Raw genomic sequence first — 15,348 nt, 5'->3', positions numbered from 1 at the left:
CCCCCCCCCCACACCCCCTTCTAGGTGTATTGTAACCACTGATACCTAACAAAATTCATCTATGAGGGATTGAAATGTTGGGTTATGTACATGGGGGTTTGTGATTAGTGTATGTAGGGAAGAACATAAGGAGTCTGGGAGGGAGCTTCGGGTGACTATGATGTAGAAAATATCGACAATCACATCCATGTTGGATAAGCGATGCAGGTGGTGAAAGGTAGCAAGGGGTGGGTTTTTAGAGTGTTGTCCAATGAAGGTGATGGGTTTATGATCATGAGCGAAAGTCATTGAGGGATTTGAAAAATCTAAATTGACTAGTCCAAGGGTACTTAACCAGTCTATACCTAAAATATATGGTCCTTGAATGACCAATAGGTAAAATGTAATGTCAAATACTTGATGTTGCAAATTAATAGGAGTCTCTATACACAAACCATTACAAAAAATATGTTCATCATTCCCCACCATCATTGGGAACATAAGTGTTGGTGATTACTTTAAGTGCCACTATCCATTACTTTACATTGGAAACAAAGCATAAAAGTGACATAAAATGCCATTAAAGAGAGCCATAAAATAGTCATAAAATTCTTTTAAGACATAGAAATGAGAGGCATCTAACACCAGTCTATCGCATACCCTTCATCTTTGTGCTTAAATTTAAATAGTGGGTCTTGCTTAAAAACTGCAGTAGCTCCCTGGGCACCTTCAGTTTCTGACTCAGTTAGAGCATTCAGATGAGTGCTTAAGTCTCACACCTACAAAATAGATTAATCAAGTATCCGACTCTACTAAATAGAAGGTTAAAAATGAAATGGGATTTAATTTTCTGATTAAGAGAGATAAACAACAATTAACAACCAGGCTATAGTCTCACTAGGTAGGGTTGGCTACATTGATAAAGCATTGATCTCTAAAGAGAGATGACCCAGAAAAATATAAACTGCAACTTTAATTAGAGCTGCTGCTGCAGATAAATGAAAAAGTTGAGTTCAAAAATGGAACTTTGGACCAACTAACAACATTTGTACCTCAGAATAACTGTACCTGAAGCTAGAATATATCATATCTAATTATTACATTATACCCTGAACTGTTATAGAATATAGACCTGCTAAACCAAAAGAAAGTAAACAAAATTTAGGGCCTTATTTTAAATAATGATTTATGAAGTCAAGCCAAAGTTTCATGATTCCTTGTTCTATTTGGTTGGATGCATTTTAATTGTTTCATGGAACAAAAACAACACATCCCTAAGATTCAAATGATGAATTGAGTAAACAAATTGAATACTAGCAACCCATTCCTTCATAAAAAATATGATTATTATAATTAATTAAGAAAATCTTCATGTTTAATTAAAATTCATTATTTGTTATTAAATAAAAATCTTTATTTGTTTAATTAAAATTCATTAATAATTTTATATTTATTATTTTATTTCTTGTTTGTTTGTTTAAAATTAAATTTTAATGAATAGAATTAATACATCATGATCATTCAAAAATGGTTTGAGAAAAAGATATGAAGTATAACCCACCTTTTATCTTTATTATAATTTATTTCAAGCGATCAATCACAAAGTATGATAAAAGCATTGTTCTACTATAAAAATATATTTATTACTATTTAATAAAAACAAAATTGTATGGTTAATTATAATTATAAAAAATATATAATAAATAAAAGGAAAAGAATTAAACAAAAATAAATAAAAAAACTTGCAATATTGGATTAAACCAAAAGAGTATCTAATGGGGAGATTGCTAAGCATTAATGGGACATGGGATTTACATCACGGGCAACAGAGTCAGGGGTAGAAATCCACCAATGTGAGGCCATACATTGATGACTAAACAACTCTTACTTTTTTATTATTATTTATCATTATTTTTTATATATTTTTTCACGTGAAGGATTACAATGAACTTGCACAATACGATGTATAACCAACGAAATCAGTGTTCACCTGACAATTTCTTTCATAGATGATTTATTTTAATTTTAATTTGAAAGCGGTACCACTGGTTTTATGCAACTCTTGTAACCCCCTGCCTGCAATGGTCTCTTCGCTAAATATCAATTCCTTTTAACCTCAGAGCCAGCTATACTACTTTAATTTACCCCTTCGAACAAATAATTGTTGTTTAGGAATTTATTACTTGCACTATCACATCCATAATAATGTAGTGTTTATTTTCGTTGTTTTATATCAATTGTCACTCCAAATTCATGAACATCTTTATTTACTAAGCACATTCCTTCTGAGAAATAAAGAAAACAGAAACAGGATATGAGCAGAAAAGTATAGTTATGTTCTACAGGGCTATAAAACAGAAAGTCCACACAATCAAAGCAAAGCTCCAATTATGCAAAGCCTCCACTAGTTGCTGTCCTGATTATCTGAAAGAGAGCTGTGCAAGGAAATGAAACAAATATGTCAACGAAACTTGAAATCAAAGGCCATGAAAACATCAAATACAACCTAAAACTTCCAAAAGAAAATAACATCTTACACCTTAAAGGTCTATTTGCAAGTTGGTTTTCAAAGGGCGATGGAGGGAAAGAAAAGGATTGACACGCATAGCATACACTTGTTGGATGTAACTGAAGCTTTTCATTTTCCCTCCAAAACTAAACTCACATATAGAGCCTCGAGGAGTTGTTTAAAAACCACAAAAGCTTCCAAAAACCTTATCTCAAGTTAAACCAAGTCCCTTTGGCGATAGCTTAATCCATGATCATATACCCTTCCCCTCCCCACAGGATGTCTAATCCTTTAAACTTTTGTCATGGCTACCAGATCATCTGATTCGAAATATGTATTGTAATCCAAGTGTCGCTTTCAATAATCAAACTATTGACCATTTAATCATCCTGGAGATCAAGTTGGGTCTCACAGCACCAGACCAACACCTTATTGGTACTAAAAGAATATTAGTTTATGCATTGTGCATACTTTGGTGACTATAGTTGTGGTTTTATAGACGCAACTCTGGTTCTATCGAGAAGGGAAAGGAAAGGAGAGGGATGAGAGGGTAAAGAGGGGGAGGAAAGGAAGGAGAAATGAGGGCAAATCCAACTAAATCTCTCCCTTGTTTGGGAGTGTGGAATTTAGATAGGAGGGGATGGAGGGTTAATGTAACCCCCTCCCCTTTAAAAAATAATAGTATGTTATGTATTATATGTTATAGAATAATATTAGTAAGGGTAGTTAGCTAATTTGGCTTATTTTCCTCCCAAAACACCCCAATTTGGGGGAACTATGTATTTTGGCATTTGGAGGGTTTGAGGGGGTTTGAAAAATCCTTCAAAACCCTCCCCTCTCCTGCACTAAACTCCCAAACAAGGGAATCCCTCTCCTAAACCCTCCCCTTCCTTCCCCCCTCCAAAATGGTACTCCCAAACACACCCTTAATGAGTTGTGAAACATATTTGGGTACCTAGCTCCTAGTATACCAAATATAACCAGAAACCACAAAACAAATACACACAGAGGAATGCTTGCCATTATTGTCTGGTGTGAAAGAAAAACTTAGAATAGTAGTTACACAAAAATCAGTAAAATGAATAAGTAGGACGATGATGGTATTGATATGATATTCTTACATGATCCAATGACAACAAAGACGAAGAAACCAAGCAATATTGGGCCAACAGGATAGTCTTTCCCTTTTTTAGAGGTTGTTTCTGGAACAAATCCCCTTTTTGTGATGTTCTTATCAAACTTCACTATCTTCCTGTCTGCAAGTCTTCGTGATGTAGTCTACACAAAACACCATATTACACATTTTCATTTCAATTCACATTGAAAATAATAATTAAATCAATCGCTCAATTCATATTGCACCAAGGAAAGGCACAAATGCACAATTTTAAAGCAGTTTTTGTAGTCTCCGATTGTGGCTGCATGCATTTTCTTGGTGTATCCTCGTATCAGGATATTAGTTAGTCCACTGAAAAAAAGTGACATCAAGTTCTGTTATTTCATTAAAATGTTGTTGATATCAGCATATTATAGGTGAACAAGACCTAACTTATCACATTATACCAGGAGATATTTTATATTCTTTCTCCAAAATGTGTGTCATTGTGGTAAATGCAAATAATCTCAATTGTAAAGTATAAATGACATGGCACCTGGATCAGATCCATAAGCTTGAATAAAGCTATGGAACAAATGATCCCTAATCTATGACAACATTTCTATTTATCAGCTTTTAGAAACGCGAAAATTAGCAATTATTCTGACTTTAAAAATATGAATTGCATTAATTTTGACAAAATTGAGTTTAATTGTGTACAGATCTGTCAGATCAGTTGAAATCCGATTATGCTTAAGCGTGTTCCATTCCTAAATCAAATTAATTGTATTTTTTTTTTAAATTCCAACACAACAAATCAGATTTTAGACAATAGCATAGAGAGGAAAAAATATAAACGACAATTAAAGAAAAAAGAAGAGGATATGAAGCTATTAGATCTAAATTGAGAGTGAACGTGAAATCAAGTAATGCGTGCGAGAAATTGAAAGTAAATTATAAAATCTCGTGAATACTGTTTAATAAAAAAGAGAAGGGGAGATAAACGTGTAGTACCATGGTTGCGAGGAGAACGGAATAAATCGCCGGAAAACGGTGGACGAAATAAGAGATCGCCGGAAAACACTGATCGCCGGCACAGCCTCCCCAACCTTATTTTGAATCTTTTTATTGTTCTAGGACAGGAGAACTTTTATTTCTGTTTTTTTATATTATTTATTTGAAGAAATCATCTAATTTTGGTGAATAATTAATAATTAATTAAAAATTGGTCAACGTCACGGCTTCTTCGGGATTGGCTAGAAATATGTAATAGTGTATACGTGGCATAATATTAGTTGATCAGTTGAGTCGAGCGAATGTGCACGATGAGCCTTTGTTTCTAGGTTAGGCCCGTAACTCTTACGGAGTGTGGTGCATTTCCGAAAGAAAAAAGAGCTATTGGACCTACGTCACTTGCAATCCGCAAACAAGTTCAATGGAGCTCAATACTTTTCTTTGAACATCTCTGTCCAAAATTCTTCTAACTTCTTTTTTATGTGTGCATCATGATTCAAGGGTGTTTAACCATTGATAGATTAGTCTTTTTGAAATATAGGATCGTGAGTTTTACCTATACTATATAAGAGATAAACATGTATGTACTAACAGTGTATGAGTTTTATATACTATTATTATATCATTCAGCATAGATATTTAATAATCTTTGACTTTTTAGAGAAGTAATCAAAATAAATGGTGAATAATATAATATCTGTATCAAAATCTTTACACTAACAATGTATAGATATAAAAAATACTAAGTGAGAGGTCCATCAAGCAATCCCTATGTATAATATAGGTCTAAAATAAAATTTCAGGATGAGACTTTTCAAAATTAACTAAAATAACTATAAAAAACTAACCAATATAAGCAATAAAGCCTTTGGGACTAGAGATGGCAAAATGGAAAATGTGTGTGGGTATGTTCGCATGACCCGTAAATGTTTTTGGATATGAAACACATTTAGTGCAATTATTCTCATTTTGCTGACTTATATTGAACAATAAGCATGAATCACATGCTTCCTTGGGGCTCAAGCAACCAACACAAGACAAGCACAATCGCACACAAACTGACCTAGACAAGCACAAGCACAATGTAACACATGGACTTGACCATAGGGACAAAGCCTTGATGCATCAGGCAGACAAGGCCTTGATGCATCAGGAAGATCAGACAAGGCAAGGCACGAGCCAAGCCAAGCAGGACAACACAGACCAGGAAAGGCAGGACACGGGCCAGGCAAGGCAAGGCACGGGCCAGGTAAGGCAAGGCATAGACCGAGCAAGACAGAGCATGGCCCAGGCGAGGAATGGCATGGTGCAGAAACCAGATTAGCCATCCTTGGCTTCTTATGATGTTTTTGGTTAAGCTTTTATGTAATCCAATATAATTCAGTTTTAGTTAATATATTTGGTGTATTAAGGGAATGAACAAAGATTAATTAGTTAAGTTTGTTAGGAAACATTGGGATGGCTTGCATCAAAAGCAATAGATTGTATAAGTATAAAAGGAGCATTATGACTCCAAATTAATCAATGAAAACAAGAGGTATTATTCAGAATATCAAAACTATATGGTATCAAGAGCTATGATTGCGCATCCCTCTCTTTAAACAACTCTTGGTCAAGAAACCTGACCAAAGATCAGCAAAAGGCTTGTCATACAGTCAAGAACCCTGACCAAGAGTTCAAGAAATAGTTCAATCACACATTCAAGAAAAGGCAAGACAGAAGCAATGGCACAAGCACTGAACACAACACCAGATCAGGATCTGCAATTGAGCATAACCAACAATGACATTCAACACAACCCCTACTATCTCCATCCAGGAGAAAATCCAGGGGCAATCCTAACAACACTACCTCTAGATGGGAGCAACTATCACTCATGGAGCAGAGCTATGAGAAGAGCATTATCCTCAAAGAATAAACTCAAATTTGTGAATGGGACAATCAGTGCCCCAAGCCCATCCACACCAGAATATGACATATGGGAGAGGTACAACAACATGGTTGTCTCATGGATAACAAGAAGCAATCTCCAACTACTTCACTGAAATGAAAACTTTATGGGAGGATCTTGAATCATTAAGGCCAATACCCACCTGCACTTGCATAGTAAGATGTAATTGTGGAATGATCAAGATGATAAAGGATCAGAGGGAGAATGAGTATGTAATTTGTTTCCTGAAAGGGTTGAATGATGAGTTCAACACAACAAAGACTCAAATCTTGCTCATGGAACCACTACCTCAGATGAATAAAGCCTTCTCTCTACTAATCCAACAAGAAGGACAGATAATTGAGAAATCACCAAAGGCACTCATAAATTTTACGAATGAGAGATCAACAAACAGGTATGATAATGCACCTCAATGGAGGACAAGACAAAGTGGACAAAGAAATGGCTATATGCAAGGTAGGGGAAGAAGCACAAGTAGAGGATTCAACAATCAAAGGGGCAATGGAATCAAGGTCTGCACCTTCTGTGGCAGAGAGAGACACACCATAGATACATGTTATTTCAAACATGGATTCCCACCAAATCCTCAACAATCAAGAACAAGGCAAGAAGTGGGATCAGTCAACATAACTGGTGCTGAACTTGCACATAAGAAGGATGTTGAGCCAGAGGCACTTCTAAGCAATATCGAAGGAAGCAAATTCCACTTTGGTGCTGAACAATATGAGCAATTGGCATTACTCAAGAGCATCAACAAGTCAAATGGAGATCGCAGTGTAAATCAACTCATAGTGGATCCCACCAATGCACAACAAAGTAACAAAGACAAGGATGAACATCCTCAATCAGGTAACAACATATACTGGATAATGGACACAGGGGCCACAGATCATGTGTGCCCTGACTTGTCCATTTTCAATATTCACCACAACAGTAAGCCAATCACCATTGGCCTGCCAAATGGCAACACAGTGTTGGCAAAGATATCAGGGACAGTAAATCTTACTGACTCATTGATACTGCATAATGTTCTCTATGTGCTAGAGTTTAATTTCAACTTGATTTCCATTCGTAAGCTGACTAACTCCTTGCACTGCAAACTAATCTTTGACAGCTCCAATTGTTCTATTCAGGATACGATTACCTTGAGGATGATTGGGCATGCTGAAGTGAGAAATGGATTGTACATGCTTAAAAGATATTTTAGAGATAGAATATGTAGGATTCACAATGTAAATAGATCAGAAACCATTTCATTCTTTGACCTATGGCACTTCAGATTGGGACATCCCTCTGCAAATACTTTGAGTTCAATATGCAAATCTTGTTCTTATGTTAAGTTTGATTCTAGAAATGTATGTGATTACTGTCATTTAGGAAAAGAAACTAGACTTCCCTTTCCTAACTGTATGAGTAGAACTCAACATGCCTTTGATTTAGTCCACATGGATATATGGGGGCCCATTTCACACACCTCTATATATGGCCATAGGTACTTTCTTACCATAGTGGATGACCACACTAGGCACACCTGGCTCTACATCATGAGGACCAAATCTGAGGCAAGGACAATTGTTCAAAATTTCATCAAGCTGATTCAAACACAATTTGGCAGAATGATTAAAGCTATAAGGAGTGATAATGGAATTGAGTTCAATATGCCAACTCTTTATAGTTCCAATGGCATACTTCACCAAACCTCTTGTGTAGAAACTCCTCAACAAAACTCAGTAGTAGAAAGGAAGCATAGACACCTCCTAAATGTCACTAGAATTCTTATCTTTCAATCCAAGTTACCAAAATCATTCTGGACATATGCAGTGCAACATGCCACTTACCTCATAAACAGGCTCCCAAGTCACATTCTTCAAGATAAGTCACCTTATGAACTCTTACACAACAAGCCACCTAACCTTATGGAATTGCAGGTCTTTGGATGCTTATCTTTTGCATTCACTCTTGCTCAACATAGGTCCAAGCTTGACCCAAGGGCAAGAAAATGCATATACTTAGGGAACAAGCCAGGCACAAAAGGCTATGTTCTGTTTGACCTTCAAAACAGAGAGATTTTCACGTCTAGGAATGTAGTCTTCCATGAACATATGTTCCCTTATGAGGCATCCAATGACAACACTCAAGAAGACATGTTCACTGATACCTTAGAGCCACTTGATCAACCAACACACTACACACCTCAACCACTGGGCACCAACATAAGTCATGATGCACAAGGTGAAGACAACATAGAGGCTGGTCTTTCTGACCAAGACACATAAAAAAAAAACACCTCACTTAACCATCTTAGGAGGTCTAGTCGTCCAAGGCAGGCACCAACCTACCTACAAGACTTTCATTGCAATCTGTCCTTACACAAAACTTTAGTTAAAGATGTGCACCACCCCCTCTCATCTGTCCTGTCTTACAACTCCATTTCACCAAATCACTTGAAACATGTCATCTCCATTACCACTACAAATGAGCCTAGGTTCTACTACCAAGCCATTAAGTACCCTCACTGGATAAAGGCTATTCAAGATGAACTGAATGCCCTTGAACTAAACAAAACTTGGTCTCTTGTTGACCTTCCAGCAAATAAGAAACCTATAGGTTCCAAGTGGGTATACAAAATCAAGTATAATTCAGATGGCTCAATAGAAAGGTATAAGGCTAGATTATTAGAAAAGGTTTATGACCAGACCGAGGGCATTGATTTTTTAGACACCTTTGCTCCAGTAGTCAAGCTAACCACTGTTAGATTACTCCTTGCCATAGCAGCCTCACAAAACTGGATTGTCCACCAATTAGATGTCAATAATGGTTTCCTTCATGGAGAGCTAAGTGAGGATGTCTATATGGAAATACCACAAGGAGTAGTATGCAGGGCACGAAACAAAGTTTGCAAACTTCATAAGTCCCTGTATGGACTAAAGCAGGCATGAAGGCAATGGTTTACTCGGTTAACCAAAGCCCTTGTCTCATTGGGATACACACAATCCCACCATGATCACTCCTTGTTCACAAAAGCCTTGGGTTTCAAATTTACAGTTTTGCTTATATATGTTGATGATTTAGTATTAGCAGGAAATGATTTGCATGAAATATCATCTGTTAAAAATTGTTTACATGAAAGTTTCAAGATCAAAGACCTTGGCATTATAAAGTACTTTCTTGGATTGGAAGTTTCTAGATCTATTGCAGGTATCACCCTATGTCAAAGAAAGTATGCACTGGATATCTTATCAGATACAAGATTCTTGGCTTCTAAGCCTGCTCCAACAGCAATCATCAAGACAACAAAGCTACATCAAGATGACTCATCACCTTACCATGATCCAGCTTCATATAGAAGACTTATAGGAAGATTGATCTACTTAACCAATACAAGACCAGATTTAAGCTATGCTGTCCAACAAATAAGCCAATTCATGGCAAAGCCAACCATCATTCACCATCAAGCTCTGAGCAGAATTCTAAGGTATGTCAAAAGCAATCCAGGCCAAGGCTTGCTCTACTCTTCCACTTCTCCTCTGCAATTGAAGGCATTCAGTGACTCAGACTGGGCAGCATGCATTGACTCAAGAAAATCCATCAGTGGAGCTTGTGTATTCTTAGGCAATTCCTTGGTTTCATGGAAGTCCAAGAAACAAACAACTGTGGCAAGATCATCTTCAAAGGCAGAATATCGAGCACTTGCAGCCACCTCATGTGAGATCCAATGGCTCACATACCTGCTCATCAACTTCCAGCTTCCATTCATCAAACCCGCATTACTATACTGTGACAACAATTCGGCAAGGCACATAGCAGCAAACTCAGTCTTTCACGAACGAACAAAGCACATTGACATTGATTGTCATGTGGTTCGTGAGAGGCTCAATTCTAAACTCTTCCACCTTCTCCCAATTCATACACAACAACAACTTGCCGACATTCTTACCAAACCTCTAGATCCTTCCCCTTTCCATTTCTTACTCAACAAACTGTGAGTAATTAATATATACTCTCTAGTTTGCGGGGGGATATTGAACAATAAGCATGAATCACATGCTTCCTTGAAGCTCAAGCAACCAATACAAGACAAGCACAATCACACACAAACTGACCGAGACAAGCACAAGCACAATGTAACACATGGACTTGACCATAGGGACAAAGCCTTGATGCATCAGGCAGACAAGGCCTTGATGCATCAGGAAGATCAGACAAGGCAAGGCACGAGCCAAGCCAAGCAGGACAACATAGACCAGGCAAGGTAGGGCACAGGCCAGGCAAGGCAGGACACGAGCCAGGCAAGGCAAGGCACGGGCCAGGTAAGGCAAGGCACAGACCGAGCAAGACAGAGCATGGCGCAGGCGAGGAATGGCATGGTGCAGAAACCAGATTAGTCATCCTTGGCTTCTTATGATGTTTTTGGTTAAGCTTTTATGTAATCCAATATAATTCAGTTTTAGTTAATATTATTGGGATATTAAGGGAATGAACAAAGATTAATTAATTAAGTTTGTTAGGAAACATTGGGATAGCTTGTATCACAAGCAATAGTTTGTATAAGTATGAAAGGAGCATTATGACTCCAAATTAATCAATGAAAACAAGAGGTATTATTCAGAATATCAAAGCTATAACTTATTTGCCTATCAAGTTGTGTGCATCTATAATGGGCAATATAGACACCTACGGGCTACAAGTTTAGTGTGTAAAAAACTAAAATTGAAATAAATTATAATGCACTAAAAATTAATGCTTAAAAAGTTTGTGATGTAATGTGCTTTTTAGCTTCATATAATATATTAAAGTTTTCTTGTTTTCTCTCATCAACTTCTTTATATTTATATGTTTTTTTTTTACTTTTGTTCTTGTTGATGTATGTGGGTACTACGTTTTAAAATGATAAGACGTGAAAAATTATCTAAAAATAATAAATAGATATATTAACACCCTTTTTTTTATTTGGAGACAACGTAGGATACGAGCTAAATGGGCCAGCCATCCATTTTACCATAACTAGGGAGCCTAAAACCAGTGTTGTGAAAACCGGACCGTGCTGGATGGTTCGATTGATTTAACCACTGGCCGGACTTGAAAACGGCTCTGATTTACCGTCTTAACCGAGTGAGAGTTGGACCACTTTGAACCGGAGAAATTCCGGTCCGATGTGTTAAATCCGGTCAAATCAGATTAATCCGGGAAATTAACTGGACAGTTCACTTAAAAATTAAAAAAATGGAACACTACTTTGATATTTTATTTCACTTTAGTCCAAAAAGAGATAAGGAGACCACTGAAATATAATTATACATGATTATTAGTTATATAAAATTTTACATTTATATATAATTATATATCTATAATAAAAAGTAGAAATTACGTATAAAATTACTCAGTCAGGGACCAAGCGATTAATCAGTTAAACTTAATATAAGATCTCTTCCGATTTGACATTCGGGTTTCTAACATTGCATAAAACTAAATTATTAATATAGCTACAAAATTTACTTTGATAACCTACTCAAAGGAAAACACTAACCAGTAATATAGATCATAGAGTCATAAATAAAGGATAAATAATAATAATAATAATAATAATAATAATAATAATAATAATAATAATAATAATAATAATAATAATAATAATAATAATAGTAGTAGTAGTAGTAGTAGTATAATTATTATCATGATTTTTTAATAATAATGGTATCATTATTATAAGAGTAAATTACACTAACACCCTTGAGTTTTAGTGAAATTACACAAACAACTCATTACTTTTCTACACCTACACAAACATCCCCTAGTTTTTATACTTTCATTATACTAGCCACCCATGCATAAGAAATAAATGTAATCTTTTAAACAAAAAATATGATAAATGCAATTAAGTTAAACAAAACATGATATATTGTAGAGACAAGTCCAAATAATATACGAGTCAATATCTCTTTATTATTTTTGGTTCGTTACACTATATTATAAGAACGATTTAAACAATATTTCTTTAGAATTGTTGATGCATTTTGTAACAAAAAATAATAAAGATACATTGATTTGTATATTATTTGGACTTGTCTACACAATATCATGTTTTGTTTAACTTAATTGCATTTATCACATTTTTTGTTTCAAAGATTACACTTATTTTTATGCAGGGATGGTCAGTGTAATGAAAGTATAAAAAGTAAGGAAAGTTTGTGTAAGTGTAAAAAATGAGAGGTAGTTTGTATAATTTCATTAAAACTCAGGGGGTGTCAATATAATTTACTCTTATTATAACATTTTTTAAATTCAATTAGTAATCATCCTCAATGTCATCATTCATATTATTAGATTATATCACTTTTAAGCTAATCAATAATAGATAGTTCTACTAATGTGAAATCATTTTAGATTTTTAAAAAGACTAAAATATTTAATTGTTTAATTCTTAAAAATAATATTTAATATGAGAAACAATCATACATTTCGAAACATATTAATTTCTTATAGTGAGTAATATTCTTTATAGTATAAAACAGAATAACATTCTAAACCTCGAAGCATTGGTATGTATCACTCGGCGGCATAAATAACTGAAACAAGGATTATGTGCTAAGGTGGCCGTATACATTAGCTGTAATAATCTCAGTTAGAAGTTTAACAATGTCTTTCAATAGAAAATTAATTGATTTTTAATAGCTTATTCATCAATTTCCTTGAATGGCACTTTACTATACTATTATCAATTAGCAAATTGTTTGTGCATTTGCATGAACAATATTTTTTGTTGTATAGTTAAGAACACATATTACATGTATATTCATATAGTTAAGAACACACATGTTACTCGTACATTCACATAGTTAAAAACACATATGTTATATGTGCATTCGTATTGTTAAGAACAAACATGTAACTCATACATTTTAATAGTCAAAATCACATATGTTATCGTTACATTCGTATGACTAAGAACACACATGTTACTCGTGTATTCACATAGTAAACACACATGTTACTCATACATTCGTATTATTAAGAACACATGTGTTACTTGTATTACCAATGCAAGTACAATTTTATAGAATAATTAAATGTTGTTATTATTATTACATTATTAAATGTTATTATTATTATATGTTATTATTAAATAATATATCGGGTAATGAACAATATGTAGAGATGTACTTTTAAGGATGTACATTAAGAAAATAAGGTGTTTTAGGAGGAAATGTTTTTGCTAAGGTTGTGACACGTGTTATAGGATAATATGGCGTAACCTTTTTTAATTATATAGTATAGATTACTTGTATATTCGCATTATTCAGAATACATGTGCTACTCGTATTACCAATGTAAATACAATTTTATAAAATGTTTAAATGTTATTATTATTAAATAATATCTTGGGTAATGAATAATAAGTAGGGATGTACTTTTACCCTGTGTGAAGATGTACATTAAGAAATTGAGTTGTTTTAGGAGGGAAAATTTTCACTAAAGTTGTGAAACTTGTCATGAGATAATGTGATGAAACCTTTTTTTATTATATAGTATTAGCGTTTCGACAGACACTTCGTGTCTGCCGACTCGTATTCTTATTTTATGATATTAAGTATTAAATTTGTATTTTTTTATTTTAGAGACTTAGAATGTTTTTTATTGGGTGTTATAATTTTTTATATTTATTATAATATCCAACTTAAAGTGAGATGTATTAATTATAATTATATAAGATTATATGGTTTTACTTTAGAAATAAATAGAATCATGGTAATAATTATTTGAAGTTTTGACTTTATATATAACTAGCGTGTTGACATGCACTGTCGTGCCTGTCAACCCGCTTTCCTATCGTTTGTAATGTATAGTTTGTATTTTATAAATTCAAATATAATTTTTTGCGCTAAATTTACGGTTGAATTTATTCAATTGGTCTAATATTCAATTTTTTAAATACACTTTTAAAATAAGAAGATAATAAGGATAAAATAAGAAAATAATATTATATGGTTTTTTGGTAGAAATAAAAAGATATTGAGGGCAAAGTAGGGAAACACAAATTACACCATGATGGGTGGTTATTTTGTGTTTTCCCTTTATTAATAGTATAGATAATAGTATAGATATAGATATAGATATAGATAGATAAATATAGATTGTCCATCAATGAGTTACGTCTCTTTATTTCTATTTTAAACATGATTTAATTAAGGTGTTTATGCTTAATAATAGTCGTCATAGTTTTATCGTTCTCATGTTTACCCGCCACAATGCATTTTTTTTGGGTAAAGATGCCACATTGCATTTGACATAGACAAAAAGAGGATGTGATAGAGAAATAGGAATATCCACATTTAAAAACATGTAGACGTTGCGCAAAAATAAACTAATTTTTTTATCACCTAATGATTTTATTACCTAGTTTCAAATACTCTACTTATGAATAAATTTAAAATGAATCTGAAAATTAATACACATTTTAGTTATTACATAATTTCTTTTGAATTTATGAATAATGCTTGTAAAGAAGATCTGGCTCCTGACCTTAACAAGATTTTGATGAAGACACCAATATCACATAAAAGAAGAATACTTATGAAGACAAAACTTCAAGAAATTAGAATCTAAGTCTTTAGGTACTTCTATCCTTATACTCTAAATTATACACTTAGTAGTAATGCTTAAAACTATTTTAAAAGAAAATTGATAAAAACAAGTAGAAATGAAAACAATTTTCAAAATACTGTGTAACATGTTACTAGATCTAAGTAACAGGTTACTGTGCTTAAGTAACAGATTACCAGAATTAAGTAACAGATTACC

General features: G+C 34.0%; 1 long non-coding RNA gene across 1 annotated transcript in view; it reads right to left on the bottom strand.

Annotated features, from left to right (window-relative positions):
* LOC109332235 overlaps nucleotides 1–3,603 on the bottom strand; it is a 23,675-nt gene extending 20,072 nt beyond the window's left edge. Inside the window, exon 1 of the long non-coding RNA XR_002105883.1 lies at nucleotides 3,432–3,603. This is a non-coding gene — a long non-coding RNA (uncharacterized LOC109332235). The remainder of the gene's footprint in view (nucleotides 1–3,431) is intronic.

Source organism: Lupinus angustifolius, chromosome LG18 (assembly GCF_001865875.1).
Source record: "Lupinus angustifolius cultivar Tanjil chromosome LG18, LupAngTanjil_v1.0, whole genome shotgun sequence".
Lineage (NCBI taxonomy): Eukaryota > Viridiplantae > Streptophyta > Magnoliopsida > Fabales > Fabaceae > Lupinus > Lupinus angustifolius.
The sequence above is the reverse complement of the archived record's forward strand: the minus strand, read 5'-3'. Positions and strand labels throughout refer to the sequence as shown.